This window comes from Pristiophorus japonicus, unplaced genomic scaffold (genome assembly GCF_044704955.1).
Source record: "Pristiophorus japonicus isolate sPriJap1 unplaced genomic scaffold, sPriJap1.hap1 HAP1_SCAFFOLD_29, whole genome shotgun sequence".
In the NCBI taxonomy this organism is placed as follows: Eukaryota; Metazoa; Chordata; class Chondrichthyes; family Pristiophoridae; genus Pristiophorus; species Pristiophorus japonicus.
In genome coordinates, this window is record NW_027252668.1 from 11,589,849 (window position 1) to 11,606,372 (window position 16,524).

The window sequence follows — 16,524 nt, forward strand, 5'->3', positions numbered from 1 at the left end:
GCAATGAGCGATAAAATCCAGCGTTAGCCAGAATCCCGGCGTGCTCAGTCGTTAGAACATGAAAATCTTAATTACAGGGTCGTGGGTTTGAGCCCCATGTTGAGCGATTGCATTTCTTTTAATTTAATGTTGCTTTCATGGAAAATCATCATTAATTAATCCACAATTTTCTTTTGCACAATTAAAGAAATGCTAACTGAAGGAACTCCATAATTGAATCATTTCTTCTGTGCTCTGCAAGTGAACTCTGAAACCATAAACCATTTTACACACTGTGCTTTCGGTGTCTGGGTCAACATGTTCATTGCTGGTAACATCAATAGGAGACTGGGGAAACAGTGAGACTGACTTTAGAGCAAGGGTCTGGTTATTGATAAACGCCAAAGAAAATAGCAATTCTGGAAGAATAACATCAAAACAAAATGTGAGCTGACACCCAGAAAGAAGTGTTAAGGCAGAAGGTTAAATGCTGCATCCCTTTGTGGAAAAAATACCTTTCACAAACATTTCAATGAACGAAAAGGCACAAAACAAAAATGTTCCTTTCAAAGTCATTAAACTCCAGAATTTCCGCGCCCCGCGTATCTCCTGAATCAGATGCCTCTAGTTTTGCCGACTCAATCCATGTCCCTTTGCAATAGTGTGCTCCCACCCAAACTATGAAATGTGCCACTAACTTATCGAATCATGGAATGTTTACAGCACGGAAGGTCATTCGGCCCATCGAGCTCGTGCCGACTCTCAGCGAGTCCTCCTCCCCCGCCCTTCCCCCGTAGCCCTGCAATTGTATTTCCTTCAGACACTTATCAAACTCCCGTCTGAAAGAAACGATTGAGTCTGCCTCCACCGCCCTTTCAAGCCGTGCATTCCAGATCCTAACCACTCGCTGCTAAATGGCCACCTCCTGTTCCTGTGTGTAAAGTCTGGGAAACACTAGATCAATTCCTGCCACACTCACAGCCTTCCGAAATAGAGCACCGTCATTCTGTTCTCGGAAAACCAGCTCCTGATGAACCGACCAGCTGTGTAGGTTAAAGCTCTGGTTATATTCCTGAGATTATTTTAGCCACAACATTTCTGTAGTGTAGCGGTTATCATGGTCGCCTCACACGCGAAAGGTCCCGGTTCGATCCCGGGTAGAAACATTATTTTGAAGACTTTTTTTGCTGTGAAATAAATTAAACAAAAGTCGCCCCAGGTTCCTTGTCGCATGAGCACTGAACATTTTAAACCAGTCTCCTCAATGCAGAGTGTGTAAAGTCAGATATGGGAGAAAACTTCATCAATGATTCAAAATCCTTGAATGATTAAAGTTCAGTTATTGAAGTTTCCACTGACCCTCAGTAACAATTCTACAAAACAACGCTGTCGGTTAATTAACGGGAAAAAAAAACAAATAAACTTCACCCACCACCATCCCCCGACACACAATTCAATTCGTTGCATGTCATTATATTAAAGATTTTGAATGAAAGAGTTACTTTCTGAACCGGGCTCCCTCTGTGGGCGCCGCACCACTAAACGAGCAGGAAACACATTGAAGAGTTTACCAGAATTGCTGACACTTCTTAGCTTTTTCCTTGTGTTTTTTCAGCTCTTCGTCCTTTTCAGCTCCTGACTGCGGATATTGCTGTGATTAAACCTGAACACAATGCAATGTCTCAAAGCCCCTGCCTCGGTTAATACCAGCAGATCTAAGCCGCATTTGAAACCCACAAAAAACTCATTAGTTATTCGCTCTTCCCAGTTCCAGAGCTCAGAGGGTTATTGTCAATCTCTGGGATGCAAGCTACCTCGGACCCGGGCCAAAGCACCCCGGACACCGAGCACAGGCTGAGGAAAACCCCAGGGGAGAGGATATCCTGGTGTGGGGGGCTACAGGACCCTCGGTCCCTTTAATAATCTCTCACAGCTCATCTGAAAGCAGCCGGAAAGTGCCTGCCTCAGCCGGGAGGCTACACTTGTTCATTTATCAAAAGAGAAGCAACTATCCTCATTCAGCAGATATAAGGCAAGATATCATCAAAAGAGGTTTTTGGACATTTTAAGTGATGTGTTTAATGCTTCAGTCCTTTTTGTGTTTAATCCCACCCCCTCTCTGGCTGTGCCTGCACTGAGCTTACCTCTAGGTAAGGTTGTTCTGAACTTACAAAAGTGGGCACTTACTCCAGCCTAAGTTAGCTTGTCGTAAGTTTTCACTGCCGAAACTTGCAAAACAGGCCTGAGTGGCTGGACACACCCCCTTTTGAAAAAAAAATACCATACCGGAAGCCAACCTCAACTAACTCAGTAGAACTGGAGCAAACTAATATCCGAGAATTGCAATTTCTAACATTCTCCAAATTAAACTAGTTGCTCAAAAAAACTTGGAGCAACTCCACCCGAAGCTTGGGCCCTCAGTATGGGACAGAATTTGTTTAAGGTGAGCCAACACATTCCCGATCAGCACAGAGGGAGCTCACTGGTCAGCTCTCCTCTGTTGGGGCTGTTGTACCAGAAGTTTCTGTAAGGCAAGAAACGGCAACGCCTCGGCGCGAATTCAACGGTGGTCACTCATGTTGGCGTCCTACGACTATACCATAAGGCACAGACCCGCTACAGAAAAATGTACCGAAGCGCTCAGCAGGCTAGCCCTGGCGACCACGGAAGGGTCTGACGAACAGGACTGTGAGATAGTCATGGCAATCAATGCCTTTGAGTCACAGGTTCGCCCATAACAGCTCACCAAATCAGAGCCTGGACGGCCAGCGACCCGACGTTATCCTTAGGAAAAAGATGTGTCCTAACCGGTGACTGGGCAGAGCCTCGTGATGCCTGCCCCGAGGATTTAAAACCCTTTCACAGGAGCATGCATGAGCTATCACTACAAGCAGACGGCCTGATGTGGGGCAGCCGAGTCGTCATGCCTCTGCGAGGCAGAGAGGCATTTGTCCGGGAGCTCCACTGCGAGCACCCGGGGATCATTCTCATGAGGGCCATAGCCAGATCCCACGTCTGGTGGCCTGGTATTGACGCGGACTTGGAGGTCTGTGTTCGAAGGTGCACTATTTGTGCCCAACTCAGCAATGCCCCTAGGGACGCTCCACTGAGCCCCTGGCCTACCAAACCTTGGTCGCGGGTGCACGTAGACTATGCGGGCCCATTCATGGGCCAAATGTTCCTTGTAGTTGTAGATGCATTTTCATCGTGGATCGAATGCACCATTTTAAACTCAAGCACAACCTCCACCACTGTGGAGAACCGCACGTGAAAGGTCCCCGGTTTGAACACTTGTAGAAACATTATTTTGGAGAATACTTTGGCTGTGAAATAAATTGAACACAATTCCCCCCAGGTTCCTTGTCGCATGAGCAGTGAACATTTTAAACCAGTTTCCGAAATACAGAGTGTGTAAAGTCAGATAATGGTGAAAGCTTCATCAATGATTCAAGCTCCTTAAATGATTAATATAAGAACATATGAAATAGGAACAGGAGTCATCCATTCGGCCCATCGATCCTGCTCTGCCATTCAATAAGATCATGGCTGATAAGACCATGGACTTTGAGTTAAGGGACTCGGGGGCCTGTTCTCTCTCACCTGAGAAGATTCACGTTCTGCAGTCCAGCCTCTAAAAGGCACCACTCTGTGCACAGTACTTGCCGGGTTTGAGTCCTGAGGATGAGTCATCCACCTAGAGCCACAGGTCGAGGTCATGAATGCTTGGCTCATGGAGATGGCCTTCTGCAGTGTGACTGTGGTATCCGCTGACAGTAGCCTATGAAGAAAGCCCCCGTTGCCGATTCCGATGACAAAGATATCCTGCAGTGCTTCGGTGAGGTGGTCACCAAAATCCCACGGTGCCGCCAGCCTCCTGAGGTCTGCAACATATTTCGTGATATCCTGGCCTTCGGGCCGGCGGTGGTTATAAAACCGCTGTCTGGCTGCGAGGATGCTCTCTTTGGGCTTGAGTTGTTCTTGGATCAGTGTTACAAGCTCCTCGTATGCCTTGGTCGTTGTCTTCGCTGGTGCCAGCAAGTCCCTGACGAGGCTATAGACGGCGGGCCCACAACTGGTTAGCAGGATAGCTCTGCACTTATCAGCCAGTGTGGCCGGGTTGTCACTTGCCAGGTCGGTTGCTGTGAAGAAATGGTCGAGCCCCTCAAACAAAGACTTCCCAATCACCATCATCAGCGAACTGCTGCAACGTACCAAGGTTAGCCATTTTCTTGTGAAGTTCCGTAATCTCGTCGCCAATTGTTATACCTTCAGATGCTCTGATGATGACTCCACGAGACAATGTGTCGTGCTTGAACTGTAGTGATCTTAGTCCTTTATTGATAACCACAGAATGAGGATTACACCTGGTGGCCTGCCTTTGACACTAGGCCAGGCACACCTGTAAAGGGAAGCTACAAGTCTCCCACTGCAATGCCCTCTGGTGCACACCTTGTAATAGGACAAGCAGTAACCATGTAGAACACATGACAGGTGTCACTGTGGAACAATTTCTCTCACTCAAAGTTAGACACATTACTGTGGGCACCACGAGGTCTAGGTAGCTAGCCACTGACATTCAGGTTCATATATAAATAAATATAAATATAGCGACATGTGTCGTAACTGTTCCCTGGTGGTCAAGAGATTAAGACCCGACGCACGAAACTGGTTTCAATCCTCGATCAATTCATCGCATAAAAATAATTGAGGTTTGTGAGACGATTAATAATTGCTTTAATCACCATGAATACAAATACTTTCTGTGATAGACCCAGCTTACAGACTATCTGGCTTCTCCTGACCTTTGCCGGGCACGTGTTCGGGGTTTAATTTTGTAAACTGGATGAGTTCGGTGATCGCGGGGAGATGGTAGGAGACTCTGCGGCCCACTGTGAGGATGTGGAAGTGAACACGGTGGCTGGGTGATTGGTAACATTTCTGTAAATGGCAGCGGAGGAGAAGGATTGAGAACGTTCAGTGTGGGACAGAAGTTGTTTAAGGTGAGCCAACACATTCCCGATCAGCACAGAGGGAGCTCACTGGTCAGCTACCATCTGTTGGGGCGGTTGTGCCAGAGGTTTCTGTAGTGTAGTGGTTGTCACGTTTGCTTTACACGCAAAAGGTCCCTTGTTCGATCTTGGGTAGAAACATTATGTTTAAACTTGCTGTGGATGAACAATCGGAGGCGAGTTCAGTCTCCCTGCAAATGCTGCCTGAACTGCTGAGATTTCCAGCATTTGCTGTTGTTATTTTCTATTTATTCTCCTGGAAAAAGTGCTTCCTTCTTCCATAATTGCTTTTTATTTCACTTCAAGGACCTTTCGCGTGTGAGACCAACGTGATATCCGCTACACTGCAGCCCATCAAAGGGCGAGAAATCAATGAATATAAAGGATGAGCTCACACATATCAGGGGCAGTGCAGTCTGGTCAACGTCAAACCCTCCTTTCTTATTCAGCAGTGGCATGAACGGGAGTCAGACGTCACAAAGTTTACTTAAAGACACAAATGCAAGTAATACATCCAAATCTTTTCAGTGTAAAATTCTTTCACTTTATTTGAAATCCTACTGCGTTGAATATGAAAATACGCAAGGTGGGATTTTATCTTCACCACTGATTGTATTTTGTGTGCAAGGTAGGGATAACCGGTGCTGTTAAATTTGTTAAAAAGTTGCCCCAGATTCGTGGTGTCATCGGCAATGAAGACTTTGGACCAGAAACCTAAATTACAGTGAGTAAAATGGGATATGGTTTAACAGTTGAGATGCAAAGCACAGGACAAATGATTGAAGTATGGAGTGTCCCTGAGTTAGCATTTGTTTGATTGTGCAAAAAAGGTGAGGGGTTAATTAATGATGCTTTCCTGTGAAAGCAAGAGAAACGTTTTCGAACAAACCATCCGGTGACTGTCAGGTGAGCGCTGCTTGTGATACCTGGTGGCAATGGGCGGGGATTTTAAAGCCCCTTGTATTGCAGAACCTTCATATAGACGAATATCCCATATCTACTGTGTAGACCATGTGGTGCAACGGTAGTGCGTCTGACTGTAGATCAAAGGGTTGTGTGTTAAATTGATGTCGGGGTCACTGTTCTTTTAGCAATTGCTGTTTCACAATAACCGGACCCTTGCTGCAATGTCTGTCTCACTGGTTAGTCGTGGTAAGGTTGGGGACAGCATCAAACAAGAAAGAAGGGATGTGTGCAGTGGTGGTACAGCAGTCATCATGGGTGACTTTAATCTACCCACTGATTGGGCTAAACACATGGTAGTAATGTGGTGGAGGAGTATTTCATGGAGTGTATTATGGATGGTTTTCTCAACAAAGAAGAGAGCTGGCCATCCTTGACTGGGTGATGTGTCATGAGAAGGGTCTAATTAACAATCTTGTTGTGCGAGGCCCCTTGCAGAAGAGTAACATAATATGGTAGAATTCTTCATTAAGTTGGAGAGTTACACAGTTAAATCAGAAATTTGGGTCCTGAACTTAAGGAAAGTTAACTTTCACGGTATGAGGTGTGAATTGGCTAGAATAGACTGGCGACGGATACTTAAAGGGTTGACGGTGGATAGGCAATGGCAAACATTTAAAGATCACACGGGTGACTTCAGCAATTGCACATCCCTGTCTGGAGTAAAAATAGAACGGAGAACGTTGCTCAACCGTGGCTAACAGGGGCAATTAAGGATAGTGTTAAAACCAAGGAATAGGCAGATAAATTGGCCAGAAAAAGGAAAAAATCTGAGGACTTGGAGAAATTTAGAATTCAACAGAGGAGGACTAAGGGTTTCATTAGGAGGGGGAAATGGATTATGAGAGGAAGCTTGCTTGGAACATAAAAACTGACTGCAAAAGCTTCTGTAAATATGTGACGAGAGAAAGATTAGCGAAGAGAACTGTAGGTCCCTTGCAGTCGGATTCAGGTGAATTTATAATGGGAAACAAAGAAATGGCAGAAAATTGAACAAATACTTCAGTTCCGTCTTCACGAAGGAAGACACGAATAACCTTCCAAAAGTACTAGGGGACTGTGGGTCTAGTGAGAAGGAGGAACTGAAGGATATCTTTATGAGGTGTGAAATTGATGGGATTGAAGGATGATAAATCCCTGGGGCCTGATAGACTATATCCAAGAGTACTTAAGGAATCACCCGAGAAATGGTGGATGCATTGGTGATCATTTTCCAACAGTCTATTGACTCGGGATTAGTTCCAATGGACTGGAGGTTAGCTGATGTAAAACCACTTTTTAAGGAGGGAGGGAGAGAGAAAGCGAGTAATTTTCGAACGATTAGCCTGACATCAGTCATGGGGAAAATTTGGAATCAATTATTAAGGATGAAACAGCAGCGCATTTGGAATGCAGTGAAAGGATCGGTCCAAGGCAGCATGGATTTATGAAAAGGATGGATTTATGCTTGACAAATATTCTGGTATTTTTGAGGATGTAACTAGTAGAGTGGACAAGGGAGAACCAGTGGATGTGTTGTATTTAGATTTTCAAAAGGCTTTTGACAAGGGTCCACACAAGAAATTGGTGTGCAAAATCAAAGCACATGGTATTGGGGGTAATATACTGACGTGGATAGAGAACTGGTTGGCAGACAGGAAGCAGAGACTCGGGATAAAAGGGTCCTTTTCAAAATGACAGGCAGTGGCGAGTGGAGTGCCGCAGGGATCAGTGCTGGGACCCCAGCTCTTTACAATGTACATCAATGATTTGGACGAAGGAATTGAGTGTAATATCTCCATGTTTGCAGATGACACTTAACTGGCTGGCGATGTGAGCTGTGAGGGGGACGCTAAGAGACTGCAGGGTGACATAGACAGGTTTGATGTGTGGGCAAATTCATGGCAGATGCAGTATAATGTGGATAAATGTGAGGTTATCCACTTTGAGGGCAAAAACGTGAAGACAGAATATTATCTGAATGGTGGCAGATTAGGAAAAGGGGAGGAGCAACGAGACCTGGGTGTCATGGTTCATCAGTCACTGAAAGTTGACATACAGGTACAGCAGGCAGGAAAAATGTAAATGGTATGTTGGCCTTCATAGCTAGGGGATTTGAGTATAGGAGCAGGGAGGTCTTACTGCAGTTGTACAGGGCCTTGGTGAGGCCTCACCTGGAATATTGGTTTCAATTTTCGTCTCCGAATCTGAGTAAGGACGTTCTTGCTATTGAGGTAGTGCTGCGAAGGTTCACCAGATTGATTCCCGGGATGGCTGGACTGACATTTGAGGAGAGACTAGATCAACTCGACATTTATACATTGGAATTTAGAAGGATGAGACGGTATCTCATCGAAACATACAAGATTCTGATGGGACAGGACTGGTTAAATGCGGGTAGATTGTTCCCGATGTTGGGTAAGTTGGAGCAGGCTCGAGGAGCTAGATGGCTCACTCCTGTTCCTAATTCTTATGTTCTTATGTTCTTATAGCAATTCTGGAAGAATAACATTGAAACGAAATGTGACCTGACACCCAGAAAGAAGTGTTAAGGCAGAAGGTTAAATGCTGCATCCCTTTCTGCAAAATAATCCTTTCACAACCATTTCTCTGAGCGAAACAGCACAAAACAAAAATGTTCCTTTCAAAGTCATTAATCTCCCGAATTTCCGTGCCCCGCGAATCTCCTGAATCAGATGCCTCTCGTTTTGCCGTCTAAATCCATGTCCCTTTGCAATGTTGTGCTCCCACCCACACTATAAAATGTGCCACTAACTTATCGAATCATGGAATGGTTACAGCACGGAAAGCCATTCGGCCAATCGAGCCCGTGCCGACTCTCAGCAAGTCCCACTCCCCCGCCCTTTCCCCATAGCCCTGCAATTGTTTTTCCTTCAGACACCTATCCAACTCCCATCTGAAATATAAGATTGAGTCTGTCTCCACCGCCCTTTCAAGCCGTGCATCCCAGATCCTAACCACTCGCTCCTGTTCCTTTGTGTAAAGTCTGGGAAACACGAGATCAATTCCTGCCACACTCACAGCCTTCCGAAATATAGCACCGTCGTTCTATTCTCGTAAAGCCAGCTCCTGAAGTATCGGCCAGCTGTGTAGGTTAAAGCTCTGGTTATGTTCCTAGCACTGGGTCAATCGCAGTGTTCCTGTAGTGTAGTGGTTATCACGTTCGCATAACATTGTTCAAATAAATATTAGAAAAAATTGAAAAATTGACATTAATGCTTCAATATTAACAAATTTGGTGTTTCTTTCTGCTGATGTTAATAACCCTTCAACTAGGCTGGAGTTTAACATTTTGATATTTCAAATAACAGTGTTCATATTTGATGTCTCCAAGATAAGAGAGACTAATTGATGTTCTGTTTCTGACTGCTCCATTTTTGATCGGGGCAGAGGAGCGGTGAGAGATCGGGGCCCAGGAGCGTCGTGATCGGAGATCAGGAGAGCCGAGGTCCCAGGGACAGCACGGACCAGCCCACACTGCTATCTGTGGATAGTCGGCGTATGTGTACACACTAGGTCCATGCAGCAGAGCTTGGTCTATGGTCGTTTTGGGTAATCCTTGCAACTGCACCAACACCTAGCTCTGTGAAGCCCGTGTGGTGGCGGGTGCGCAACGGTCACCACACGGTAAAACAATCCACCCATAGGCATCTTCCACCCTTCAGGATGTAGTTCGGGACCTAGATTGTCAGATCCCTCATCGAAACACCTGTAAACCCATCCCTTTTTAGTGTGGAAACAAGTCATCCTCGATACGAGCGACTGCCTAATACTATATTATTAACAAAATGCAGTGTATCACAGCCCTGTTACATGGGCTAGTTTCTATGTACAGTTCTCTACACACTCAAACTCTACACAATGTCTCTGACTCCCTCCCGTTTCCAGCCCTGACGGTGCAGAAAGCCCCTTTCAAAGCTGCACGTTCCGGCTGCTTTCAGTTGAGTTGTGAGAGATTATTAAAGGATACTGAATCTCTGCCTCGCTTCACAACAGCAGATCGAAGCCACAAACAACCCATCGACTAATCGCTCGTCTCCAGCTCCAGAGTGAGTGAGGCCGGGACTGTCATGTATTCAACCAGCATTGTAACCCATGTATAATCTGACCTAAGTTGTACACTGTGAGAACAATGACCACTAGGTGGTGGACTTGTGGGAGACACTCCTAATCTGGATCTTCAGGTATAAAAGGGGAAGCTCCACCCTCTTCCATCACTTGAGTGCTAAGGATTAAAAGGAAAGGTCACAGACTGACCTTCTCTGAAGCATGGGCCTCGTGTGCATTTACACTGTATAGTAAGGACGTATCAATGGCGATGAGAAACAGGGATTTAAACCACGCGAGCATGGCCACTAGCAGAACAGACGAGAGGTACTATGTTAAGCAATGGTTGGGACAGAGATTCAACATTGTTAAAGCATCACACAGTTCTCCAGGCAGCCAAGGGCAGTCAGGCATGCCCCAATATGTAGCCGAACCCAGAGGGGGAGTTCGACAGAGACAATGGCAAGCTGAACGGCGATTCACGTCATTTCAAGGGACAATGCGGCCAGTAATGGGGCCATCAACACCAGTTAATGGGTCACTCAAGGAAAATCACGGGGCAGTCAGTGACGATCGACTTGCAAGAGACCTTTTGTTTCCAACAGCAGCTCATGTTGGAGGCGTTGTGGCACACACTCAGCCGGAGTTTGCAGAGATGAGCAAAATAACTGCAGAAATTGCAGAAATGGACACTGGAGGAATTCGCTGGAAGCTGAAGTTCAGCCAGTTCATGTGGAGCACGTATAGAGTTCATACACAAGGACGCCACCGATAATTATGTAATTGCTCCTCAATGGCATCCCAGTATCAGTGGCGCTAGACACGTGGGCCAGCCAGTCCCTGATGGGTATCAAATAGCTCAAAAAGTTGTGGGCATCCAAGGACAGGAGGCCAAAATGATTGCCGATTGATGCACAGCGACGAACTTACACAAAGGAGATCATTCCGGTGCTCGGCATCGCCATGGTAGTCGTGACCCACAAATTTGGCTTGCTCTCATGAACTGGAAATGCGGCGATGTCAATGCAATTTCCTCTGTGAAGCGAGTATCATGCTCACAGATCCTGGACAAATTTGACTCATTATTTCAACCCGGCATTGGCACATTCATGGGGGCCAAGGTAATGATTCACATCAACCCGGATGCCAGGCCAGTACACCACAAGGCCAGGGCGGAGCCGTTCGTGATGCGGGAAAAGATAGAAGGCGAATTGGACTGCCTGCTGTGGGAAGACTTCATCTCGCCAGTCAAATTCTGTGACTGAGCGAGCCCGCTAATGCCGATGCACAAGGCGGATGGGTCGGTCAGGATATGTGGTGATTACAAGGCCACCATCAATTGGGTGTCACTCCAAGACCAGTACCCGCTACTGAGAGCGGAGGACCTCTTTGCGACGCTATCCGGTGGCAAACTTTTTTCAAAATTAGACCTGACCTCAGCTTACATGACCCAGGAGCTGGCGAGTGAGTCGAAGAAGCTGACCACCATCACGACACACAAGGGATTGTTTGAGTACAACAGATGTCCGTTCGGGATTCGCTCGGTTGCCGCGATCTTCCAATGAAATATGGAAAGCATCCTCAAGTCGATTCCAGGGACGGTGGTTTTTCTGGACGACATCCTCATCACGGGTTATGATACTGAAGAACACCTCCACATCCTGGAGTAGGTGCTACTCAGACTGGACCGGATAGGGCTGCGACTGAAAAAGACGAAGTGCGTCTTCTTAGCTCCAGAGGTAGAATTCCTGGGGAGGAGGGTTGCAGCAGACGGGATCAGGCCTACTGCCTCCAAAATAGAAGCGATCCAGAGAGCACCCAGACCCCGTAACACGACGGAGCTGCATTCGTTCCTGGTGCTCCTGAACTATTTTGGTAACTTTTTTCCCAAATTGAGCACGCTGCTAGAGACGCTACACGTGCTCCTACGCAAAGGTCGCAAATGTGTCTGGGGGGACAGCCAGGAAAGGGCTTTTAATAGAGCACGCAATTTGTGATGTTCCAACACTCTGTTAACGCTACATGACCCATGTAATAAACTTGTGTTAACGTGCGATGCGTCGTCCTATGGTGTCGGGTGTGTGTTGCAGCATGTCGATGCCAAGAATCAGTTACAGCCGGTAGCTTAGGCCTCCAGAATTCTGTCCCAGGCAGAAAGGGACTACGGGATGGTAGAAAAGGAGATGCTCGCATGTGGATATGCGGTAAAGAAAATGCACCAGTAGCTGTTTGGCAGGAAATTTGAGCTGGAGACAGATCATAAACCCCTAATGTCCCTTTTGGCCGACAACAAGGCCATAAATGCAAACACATCGGCCCGCATACAGAGGTGGACACTCACGTTAGCCGCCTATGACTACACAATTCGGCACAGACCGGGCAACGGAAACGGCGCCGATGCACTCAGCAGGCTCCCACTAGGCACCACTGAGGGGGCTACCGAGCGTGGTGCTGAGATGGTCATGGCTGTTGAAGTTTTCAGAAGCGAAGGCTCACCCGTGACAGCCCGTCAGATAAAAGTCTGTACAAATAGAAATCCGCTATTGTCTCTCGTCAAGAAATGTGTCCTGAATGGGGACTGGGCAGCCACGTACAGGGCATGCCCTGAGGAAGTTGAACTATTTCACAGGCGCAGGGATGAACTCTCGATTCAGACCGATTGCCTACTGTGGGGAAACCGCCGAGAAACCAAATGGCAGAGAGGTGTTCATCAGAGAACTCCACAATGAGCACCCGGGCATTGTCATGAGGAAGGCAATTGCCAAGTCACACATTTGGTGGCCAGGGATAGACGCAGATCTGGAACTTTGTGTTCGCAGGAGCAACACGTTTGCCAAGCTGGGTAATGCGCCCAGGGAAGCCCCCCTTAGCCCCAGGTCCTAGCTCACCAAGCCTTGGTCACGCATCGATGAGAACTACGCTGGTCCTTTCAAAAATGTTTTTGGTTGTAGTAGCCGCCGACTCCATAAGAAACATAAGAAACATAAGAATTAGGAACAGGAGTAGGCCATCTATCCCCTCGAGCCTGCTCCGCAATTCAGCAAGATCATGGCTGATCTGGCCGTGGACTCAGCTCCACTTACCCGCCCGCTCTCCGCAACCCTTAATTCCCTTAGTGGTTAAAAATCTATCTATCTGTGACTTGAATACATTCAATGAGCTCGCCTCAACTGCTTCCTTGGGCAGATAATTCCATAGATTCACAACCGTCTGGGAGAAGACATTCCTTCTCAAATCGGTTTCAAATTGGCTCCCCCGTATTTTGAGGCTGTGCCTCCTAGTTCTAGTCTCCCCGACCAGTGGAAACAACCTGCTGCCTCTATCTTGTCTATCCCTTTCATTATTTTAATTGTTTCAATGAGATCACCCCTCATCCTTCTGAACTCCAACGAGTAAAGACCCAGTCTACACAATCTATCATCATAAGGTAACCCCCTCATCTGCGGAATCAGCCGAGTGAATCGTCTCTGTATCCCCTCCAAAGCCAGCATATCCTTCCTTAAGTAAGGTGACCAAAACTGCACGCAGTACTCCAGGTGCGGCCTCACCAATACCCTATACAGTTGCAGCAGGACCTCCCTGCTTTTGTAATCCATCCCTCTCGCAATGAAGGCGAACATTCCATTCACCTTCCTGATTATCTGCTGCACCTGCAAACTAACTTTTTGGGATTCATGCACAAGGACCTCTCGGTCCCTCTGCACCGCAGCATGTTGTAATTTCTCCCTATTCAAATAATATTCCATTTTACTGTTATTTTTTTCCCAAGGTGGATGAACTCACACTTTCCGACATTGTATTCCATCTGCCAAAACTTAGCCCATTCGCTTAACCTATCCAAATCTCTTTCCAGCCTCTCTGTGTCGTCGAAACAACCCGCGTTCCCACTAATCTTTGTGTCATCTGCAAATGTTGTTGCACTACACTGTGTCCACTCTTCCAGGTCATCTAAGTATATTGCAAACAGTTGTGGTCCCAGCACCGATCCCTGTGGCACACCACTAACCACCGATTTCCAACCTGAAAAGCACCCATTTATCCTGACTCTCTGCTTTCTGTTCGCCAACCAATTTTCGATCCATGCTAATACATATCCTCTGACTACGCGTACCTCTATCATCTGAAGTAAGCTTTTGTGTGGTACCTTATCGAATGCCTTTTGGAAATCTAAATACACCACATACATCGGTACACCTCTATCCACCATGCTTGTTATATCCTCAAAGAATTCCAGTAAATTAGTTAAACATGATTTCCCCTTCATGAATCCATGCTGTGTCTGCTTGATTGCACTAAGACTATCTAGATGTCCCGCTATTTCTTCCTTAATGATAGTTTCAAGCATTTTCCCCACTACAGATGTTAAACTAACCGGCCTATAGTTACCTGGCTTTTGTCTGCCCCCTTTTTTAAAGAGAGCCGTTACATTAACTGCTTTCCAATCCGCTGGTACCTCCCCAGAGTCCAGAGCATTTTGGAAGATTATAACGAATGCATCTGCTTTAACTTCCGCCATCTCTTTTAATACCCTGGGATACATTTCCTCAGGACCAGGGAACTTGTCTACCTTGAGTCCCATTAGCCTGTCCAGCACTACCCGCCTTGTTATAGTGATTGCCTCAAGGTCCTCCCTTCCCACATTCCTGTGACCAGCAATTTCTGGCATGGTTTTTGTGTCTTCCACTGTGAAGACCGAAGCAAAATAATTGTTTAAGATCTCGGCCGTTTCCACATTTCCCATTATTAAATCCCCCTTCTCATCTTCAGAGGGACCAACATTTACTTTAGTCACTCTTTGCCGTTTTATATATCGGTAAAAGCTTTTACTATCTGTTTTTATGTTTTGCGCAAGTTTAATTTCGTAATCTATCTTTCCTTTCTTTATTGCTTTCTTAGTCATTGTTTGCTGTCGTTTAACATTTTCCCAATCTTCTAGTTTCCCACTAACCTTGGCCACCTTATACTCATTGGTTTTTAATTTGATACTCTCCTTTATTTCCCTGTTTATCCACGGCAGGTTATCCCTTCTCTTACTGCCCTTCTTTTTCAATGGAATATATTTTTGTTGTGAACTATGAAAGAGCTCCTTAAAAGTCCTCTGCTGTTCATCAATTGTGCCACCGTTTAGTCTGTGTTCCCAGTCTACTTTAGCAAACTCTGCCCTCATCCCACTGTAGTCCCCTTTGTTTAAGCATAGTACGCTCGTTTGAGGCACCACTTCCTCACCCTCAATCTGCAATACAAATTCAACCATACTGACATCACTCATTCCAAGAGGATCTTTTACTAGGAGATCGTTTATTATTCCCTTGTCATTGCACAGGACCAGATCTAAGATATCTTGCTCCCTTGTAGGTTCTGCAACATATTGTTCTCAGAAACAATCCCGGATGCATTCTATGAATTAATCCTCCAGGCTACCCCGTGCGATTTGATTTGATCAATCGATATGTCGGTTAAAATCCCCCATGATTACTGCCGTTCCTTTTTCACATGCCTCCATTATTCCCTTGATTATTGCCTAACCCACCGTCAAGTTATTATTTGGGGGCCTATAAACTACGCCCACCAGTGACTTTTTCCCCTTACTATCTCTAATTTCCACCCACAATTATTCAACATTTTGTTCATTAGAGCCAATATCATCTCTCACAACTGCCCTGATATCATCCTTTATTTACATAGCTACCCCCCCTCCTTTCCCATCTTGTCTATCTTTCCGAATTGTCAGCGACCCCTGTATGTTTAATTCCCAGTCTTCGCCACCCTGCAACCACGTTTATGTAATGGCCACCAAATCATACCCATTTGTCATAATTTGTGCCGTCAACTCATTTACTTTATTTTGAATGCTTCCTGCGTTTAGGTAGAGTGTTTAATACTAGTTTTTAAACCATGATTTTTAGTTTTGACCCCTCCTGCAGCCCCTTTATATTCATACACATTGTCCCTTCCTATTACCTTGTGGTTTACACTTACCCCAGTGCTACTCTGCTCTGTTGCCTGCTGCCTTTTGCATTCTTTCTTGGGGTCCTGTTTATCTGCGCTCTCACCCACTCTAACTAGCTCGGAGCCCTCTCCTGCGTTCTGAATACTCCTCGCATTGAGGCATCGTGCTTTATGGCTTGCCTCTATATTACACTTTGACCCTTTAGAATTTTGCTGTACAGTGGCCCTTTTTGGTTTTTGCCTTGGGTTTCTCTGCCCTCCACTTTTACACATCTCCTTTCTGTCTTTTGTTTCTGTCTCCATTTTGTTTCCCTCTGTCTCCCTGCATTGGTTCCCATCCCCCTGCCATATTAGTTTAACTCCTCCCCAAAAGCACTAGCAAACACTCCCCCTAGGACATTGGTTTCGGACCTGCCAAGGTGCAGACTGGGTGGTTTGTACTTGTCCCACCTCCCCCAGAACCGGTTCCAATGCCCCAGGAATTTGAATCCCTCCCTGCTGCACCACTGCTCAAGCCACGTAATCATCTGAGCTATCCTGCGAATCTTACTCTGACTAGCACGTGGCATTGGTAGCA

At 46.2% G+C, this 16,524-nt stretch overlaps 1 non-coding gene across 1 annotated transcript; it reads left to right on the forward strand.

Annotated features, from left to right (window-relative positions):
- Window positions 1–1,073: 1,073 nt before the first annotated feature.
- Window positions 1,074–1,145, forward strand: trnav-cac (transfer RNA valine (anticodon CAC)). Its single transcript has one exon. It is a non-coding gene; the product is annotated as a tRNA-Val (tRNA).
- Window positions 1,146–16,524: the final 15,379 nt, after the last annotated feature.